Source organism: Gopherus flavomarginatus, unplaced genomic scaffold (genome assembly GCF_025201925.1).
Source record: "Gopherus flavomarginatus isolate rGopFla2 unplaced genomic scaffold, rGopFla2.mat.asm mat_scaffold_34_arrow_ctg1, whole genome shotgun sequence".
Lineage (NCBI taxonomy): Eukaryota > Metazoa > Chordata > Testudines > Testudinidae > Gopherus > Gopherus flavomarginatus.
This window is the reverse complement of record NW_026115061.1, coordinates 5813195-5820285: the sequence shown is the minus strand read 5'-3', so window position 1 is coordinate 5820285 and position 7091 is coordinate 5813195. Positions and strand designations below refer to the sequence as shown.

Genomic DNA, 7091 nt, shown 5'->3' with positions numbered 1-7091 from the left:
GACATGTAAATTGTTTTCCCACCTCTACCTTCAACTTGCTGTGTGTGGCTTTGGGCGAATTACTGTGTGCATCTGTTTCTCCATCCACCCTTTGTCTATTTAAAATGTAATCTCATTAGGGAAAGGTCTTTCTTTTACTCTATGTTTCTACAGTACTCTGGTGGCCCCCTGATCTCAGCTGAGGTCTCCAAGAGTTATTGAAATATAAATAGAGGAGAGATTCAGGAAGCTGGGGAGGATGACAGCTAATATCTGAAAAAGAAAAATTGTAAGATTTTCAATAGCACTTTAAGTGCTAGGTGGATTGGCACCTAGTGGAATTTTTAAGAAAGTTACATGAATGATAAATGTGTCAACAGCCTTAAAAAATAAATCTTACAGGAATGTTGATGCTTCTCACCATACTTAGCAATCACCTGATCATTGTTGGAAGGTTAATAATTATACTGGTGTTGAAACAAACTTGTGTCATTTTGCCGTATGGTTGATATGAGTGTTTGGGTTTGTTGTTAGTGCACAAAAAGTTGGGCTGTCAGTCTACAGCACGCACCAGGGCTACGTCTGCACTGCACAACACTTTCAGCAGCATGTAGGGGTGATGTAGCTAAGCACCACAGTGAAGAGGAAGCTGGGTCCACACTGCTGTGTGTAGCGACATGTGGGAATGAAAGACTCTGTCAGGAGGGAGATTTCAGAGTACTTCACTGTGCCAGGGAAAGGCTCCAGCAGTGGGGAGGCAGTGAGACACCAGACTGCTAAAGATGGCACAGAGGATGAGGAAGACACAGCTTTGGGGAGTAGAGAGCAGTGTAAGGTACTTACTTCTATAAATGTCCACAGGGTTCAGGCATGTTTTTCCTCTACTTGCCTAAGCAGTGCCTCACCATATACAGAGCTATTTATACCCATGCTAGAGGGGCGAGCTGTGTATGTATCTATATGTCTGCAAAAGAAGTGTCATGTGTTTACTCTACTTGCCAAAGCAGCGTCTCACCATCTACACAGGTATATTACCCATGCTGGGGGGGGGGCAGCTGTATTTACACTGTTTGCCATACACCCTGTCAAAAGAAGTGTGCCGTGCAGACATGCTTTAAGTTTCTGTGTGAATCTTGCTGCTTCCCACTAACAGTTGCTTAGTGTGCTTTGATTTACGGTAATTTAAAACAGGAGTAGTTTGATGGGAACTTTGTAGTGAGTGGTAACAGTGCCCACACTGACACACAGTGCACTGTAGCTTCACACGCCGGCTTGCCACACACTGACACTCCATCTAGACAAGGCCATTGACAGACATTACAACAGGGTGAGGTGTGACAGTCCAGCCCTTGAACGTTCAAGTGTGTGTAGTATGTAACTGAGTTCAGCACTTTAACTGCTTGCCTCCAATGTTCTCTTATTTCTTGGCAGATGGACCTCATGACCAGTAGAGAAACAGAAAACCAACGAGTGTGCAAGAGTTCATCTTACTGGGCTTTCCTGGCACTTGGTATTTCCGGATGTCCCTTGTAGTGCTGTTTTCTGTGATGGACGTGCTAACAATCCTAGGGAATGTGTCCATCATAGCTTTAGTGTGGATCCACCCACAGTTCCACACCCCCATGTACTTCTTCCTTTGCAATCTCTCCTTCCTGGAGATCTGGTTCACCACAGCATGTGTCCCCAGGGCTATTGGTGTCATGCTAGGGACAAGCCAAACTATCTCTTTCACTGTCTGCCTTCTGCAATTCTTTTTTTCCCTCTCCATGGGTTCCACAGAATGTTTCCTCCTGGCCGTCATGGCCTATGACCACTACTTGGCTATATGCCACCTATTGCACTACAGCTTCCTCATAAACAGCACCATCACTGTTTGGCTGGCCCTTATCTCTTGGCTGTGTGGTTTCCTGGTTATCTCTGTGCTGGCATCTCTAATAGCCAGGTTGTCTTTCTGAGGCCCTGACATCATCAATCATTTGTTTGTGACATAGATTCCTGGATAGCGCTTTCCTGCACTGACACAAGCCTCATTGAACTGGCAGCATTCATTATCTCAATCATTGTTGTCATGGTTTCATGTGCGATAACACTGGTCTCCTACTTTTACATCATCTCCACCATCTTGAGAATCCCATCAGACCAAGGCCAGCAAAGGGCTTTTTCCACTTGCTCTGTGCATGTCTCTGTTGTGACTATCTGGTCCGGCTCCATCACTTTTCTGTATGTCAAGCCTTCTGCACAGAACTCATTGGATTTGAATAAAACAATCAACATCTTTAGCACTGTTGTAACTCCGATATTAAACCCTTTCATTTACACTATAAGAATCAAAGAGGTGAAGGAAGCCTTGGCGAAGGTGTTCAGTAGGTGTTCAAACTGGATGTAGTAGAAATTTAGTCAAAAGGAACAAAACATTCCTGAAGGTCATGAATATAGTAGAAAATTAGGAAAAAGAGGTTTTCTTAAAATGGGAGTCAGACGCGTAAATCCTATCTTAAATCCTAATCTACTTTCTTTGTGCAGGTGATCATGTCTTTGCTTTTTAGCTTTCCACATTTGCAGTAATAAACTGCTACTTTTTTCTTGAATGAGATCAAGTTATTTACTGTTGTTCACTGATCTGATCTTGGAGGGTTTATCGTTTGGGTACAATATAATCTAGCTGTTAAGCATGCTTAGAGAAATAATAATGGGAGTTCTGGAGCTGTATTGTGAAGCACAGGAAGTACAAATATTTAATACAAAATCTATATATTACAAGTAGGCTGTCTCTGGGTTTTAATCATTAATTGATAAGAGGTTAGAGTGAGGCCTAGCAGAAGCTGGAGTTGCATAAGATAGCGTGAGTGTTAGGAGTGCTTGACTGAAGGTTATGAATCATACTAGCTTGACCTAAGGTTATAAAATGCAGCAATATGTATCTTGTAACAGTTAGCAATGCATTTGGGGTGAAACATGTAAACCAGAAAGGAACAGACAGTAGCATCTTAGGGTACGTCTACACTACGGGATTATTCCGATTTTACATAAACCGGTTTTGTAAAACAGATTGTATAAAGTCAAGTGCACACGGCCACACTAAGCACATTAGTTCGGAGGTGTGCGTCCATGGTCCGAGGCTAGCGTCGATTTCTGGAGCATTGCACTGTGGGTAGCTATTCCGTAGCTATCCCATAGTTCCTGTAGTCTCCCCTGCCCCTTAGAATTCTGAGTTGAGAGCCCAGTGGCTGATGGGGCAAAAATCATTGTCGCGGGTGGTTCTGGGTAAATGTGATCAGTCATTCCTTCCTCCGGGAAAGCAATGGCAGACAATCATTTTGCGCCGTTTTTCCCTGGATTGCCCTGGCAGACGCCATAGCACAGCAACCATGGAGCCCTTTCAGCTTTTTTTTTTTTACAGTCACCGTATGTGTACTGGATGCCGCGGACAGAGGCAATACTCCAGCGCTACACAGCAGCATTCATTTGCTTTTGCATGATAGCAGAAATGGTTACCAGTTGTTCTGTACTGTCTGCTGCCAGTGTAATTTGGCAATGAGATGATGGTTATCTGTCCTTCTGTGCTGTCTGCTGCTATCATGGGTGCCCTTGGCTGAGATCGGCCAGGGGTGCAAAAGCAAAACTGGGAATGACTCCCTGAGTCAATTCCTCCTTTATGGTTTCTAAAAATAGAGTCAGTCCTGCCTAGAATATGGGGCAAATATACTAGAGAAGCAGTGTATCAGAGAGTACAGCTGCTCTGTATCAGATCCTGCAGAAATGATGAGCTATATGCCATTCACAGGGGGTGCCCCTGCAACAACCCCACCTGTTGCTTCTCTTCTCCCCCAACCTTCCTGGGCTACAGTGGCAGTTTCCCCTCCATTTGCGTCATGAAGTAATAAATAATGCAGGAATAAGAAACACTTGAGTTTTTAGTGCCATAAAATGAGGGGGAGGCAGCCTCCCGATGCTATGATAGTCCAGGCAGGATATTAAGCAGTGTGGGGGAGAGGAGCCCAGCATCCCACTGCTATGATAGTCCAGGCAGTACAGAATCTTTTCTTTTCACATGAAAGGGAGGGGGCTGATTGAAGCTCAGCCCCCTGTTGCTATGATGAGGACGGTTACCAGCCATTCTGTACCATCTACTGGGAATGACCAGGAGTCATTCCTATTTTCACCCAGGCGCCCCCGGCCAGCCTCACCTAAAGCCAGCCAGCAGCACTCACAGGTTGATAAGAAGGACGGTTACCAGTCCTACTGCACCATCTGCCGCCGGGGAGAGGAGAGGAGCAGATACTTCTCTTCACTGCTGCAGCATCGCGTCTACCAGCAGCATTCAGTAGACATAGGATGACATTGACAGAAGTCAAGAAATGATTTCTTTCCCTTTTCTTTCACGTGTGGGGGGGAGTAAATTGAAGAGCTATTCCCTGAACCACGCCAGACAATGTATTTGACCCTACAGGCATTGAGAGCTCAGCCAAGAATGCAAATACTTTTCGGAGACTGCTGGAGACTGTGGGATAGCTGGAGTCCTCAGTACCCACTCCCTCCCTCCATGAGCGTCCATTTGAGTCTCTGGCTTCCCGTTACGCTTGTCACGCAGCACTGTGTAGCCTGTAGATTTTTTTTCAAACGCTTTGGCATTTCGTCTTCTGTAATGGAGCTCTGATAGAACAGATTTGTCTCCCCATACAGCAATCAGATTCAGTATCTCCCGTACGGTCCAGGCTGGAGCTCTTTTTGGATTTGGGACTGCATTGCCACCCGTGCTGATCAGAGCTCCACGCTGGGCAAACAGGAAATGAAAATCAAAATTTCACGGGGCTTTTCCTGTTTACCTGGCCACTGCATCTGAGCTGAGATTGCTGTCCAGAGCGGTCACAGTGGTGCACTGTGGGATATCGCCCGGAGGCCAATACCGTCGATTTGCGGCCACACTAACCCTAATCCTATATGGTAATACCGATTTTAGCGCTACTCCTCTCGTCGGGGAGGAGTACAGAAACCGATTTAAAGAGCCCTTTATATCGATATAAAGGACCTCTTAGTGTGGACGGTACAGCGTTAAATTGGTTTAACGCTGCTAAAATCGGTTTAAACGCGTAGTGTAGACCAGGCCCAAGTGGCTTTTTGCAACAAGGGTTAACTGCATTGAGCTTCAAAACTATTGGGAAAGGGACTGGTGCAGATGATTGTATTACTGTTGAAAAGGTAATTATGGTGAATTGGAACATCATCTGTGGACAACTGGAATCCTAAAATTGGTATCCTGGGTTACCAAATAGGAATAGGGGGCTGAGATTTGACTTGATCAGATATTGTCCCAGATGTATGTGAGAAGAATGAAAAAAAGGAGCACAAAAGTGTATCAAACTTGTCTCTAGCTGGGACACTGGAATTATGCTTTGGGACAACCAGGTATGAAACATGGCCCAGCTCTTTCCTCTTGGGGTGATTTCCACATACTTTTTCTTCCATCTTTCTTTCTAAGGGTTTCCATAAAGTTGTAACTGTGCACAATGCAATATTGCAAGTATCAAAAACACACCCCTAGTTTAGTTGCTGCTTCACTGGTACTCATTTTCCTGCTTTCTCGTGCTGGGTCACACCCCCTCTGCAGTTCACTGAAACTGGGATGCACTCAGCTCAGGGCTGCTTAGTGAACAGATACTTTCTAAGTGAACTATACCTAACAGATAGAAAGAAAAAACAAACAAACAAAAATTCATCTTGTAAATTCCTTTTGTTAGCTGCTTCCTCACAGCTTGAAACCTTCTCTTAACAAAGACCCTCGTTAAAAAAACTTAACACCTCTGCCTTCAGCTCTGCTTCCTAAACAGCTAAAAAGGAGGAAAAAAAATCTTACTGGCTTTTGGTTTAAAATAATCCCACCGCTCTGCTACCATGTCAATGTTCCTTTCCCACTCTGAACTCTAGGGTGCAGATATGGGGACCTACATAAGAACCTCTAAGCTTAACTACCATCTTAGATCTGGTTTGGTTGCTATCACCCAAATTATTTGTGAGTCATTTGGGAAACTCTGTCTACCTCCCCACCCCCAGAATATCTCCCTCCCTCCCAAGTACTATAACCCTTCCCTTGGTAGCCTTGAGAGGCTTCTCCACCAAGTTCCTGGTGAACACCGAACCAAACCCTTGGATTTTAAAACAAAGAGAAATTAACCATTCCCCCTCCTTCCCCCCTACCAATTCTTAGTGAGTCTAGATCCAATCCCCTTGGATCTTAAAACAAGGAAAAATCAATCAGGTTCTTAAAGAGAAAGCTTTTAATTAAAGAAAGAAAGGTAAAAATCATCTCTGTAAAATCAGGATGGAAAATAACTTTATAGGGTAATCAGATTTATAGAGCCCAGAGGAACCCCTCTAGTCTTAGGTTCAAAGTTATAGCAAACAGAGGTAAACGTTTTAGCAAAAGGAACATTTACAAGCTGAGAAAACAAAGATAAACCTAACACGCCTTGCCTGGCTGTTACTTCCAAGTTTGAAATATGAGAGACTTGTCCAGAAAGATTTGGAGAGCATGGATTGATGTCTGGTCCCTCTTAGTCCCAAGAGCGAACAACACCCAAAACAAAGAGCACAAACACAATCCTTCCCTCCACCAAGGTTTGAAAGTATCTTGTCCCCTTATTGGTCCTTTGGGTCAGGTGTCAGCCAAGTTAACTGAGCTTCTTAACTCTTCATGGGTAAAAAGATTTTGATGTCTCTGGCCAGAAGGGATTTTACAGTATTATACACAGGAGGGCTGTTATCCTTCCCTTTATAGTTATGACATAAGGGTTTCCATGAAGTTGTAAGTATGCACAATGCAATATTGCAAGTATCAAAAATACACCCCATGCAGGTCATGAGCTGGTCACATCTTGAATGATGGGAGATTCTGGCTGTTGCTTTTATTCACTTAGATCTGCCTGACATTTTTCCAAGAAAGAGTACTTCCTTTGAAAATATTGGGCCTTTTTTAGTTGAAATTGTCAACCTTGTCAACATTTTTCATGATAAGAAATCATGCATTTTTTTATGTATTGTTTGAAGAAGTGATCAACGGTATCTCAGCATGGATATCGAAAAAATATTCAGTACACATCTACCCCGATATAACA

At 43.8% G+C, this 7091-nt stretch overlaps 1 pseudogene; it reads left to right on the top strand.

Moving 5' to 3' along the window:
* Positions 1–1778: 1778 nt before the first annotated feature.
* Positions 1779–2365, top strand: LOC127042176 (olfactory receptor 6F1-like; annotated as a pseudogene).
* Positions 2366–7091: the final 4726 nt, after the last annotated feature.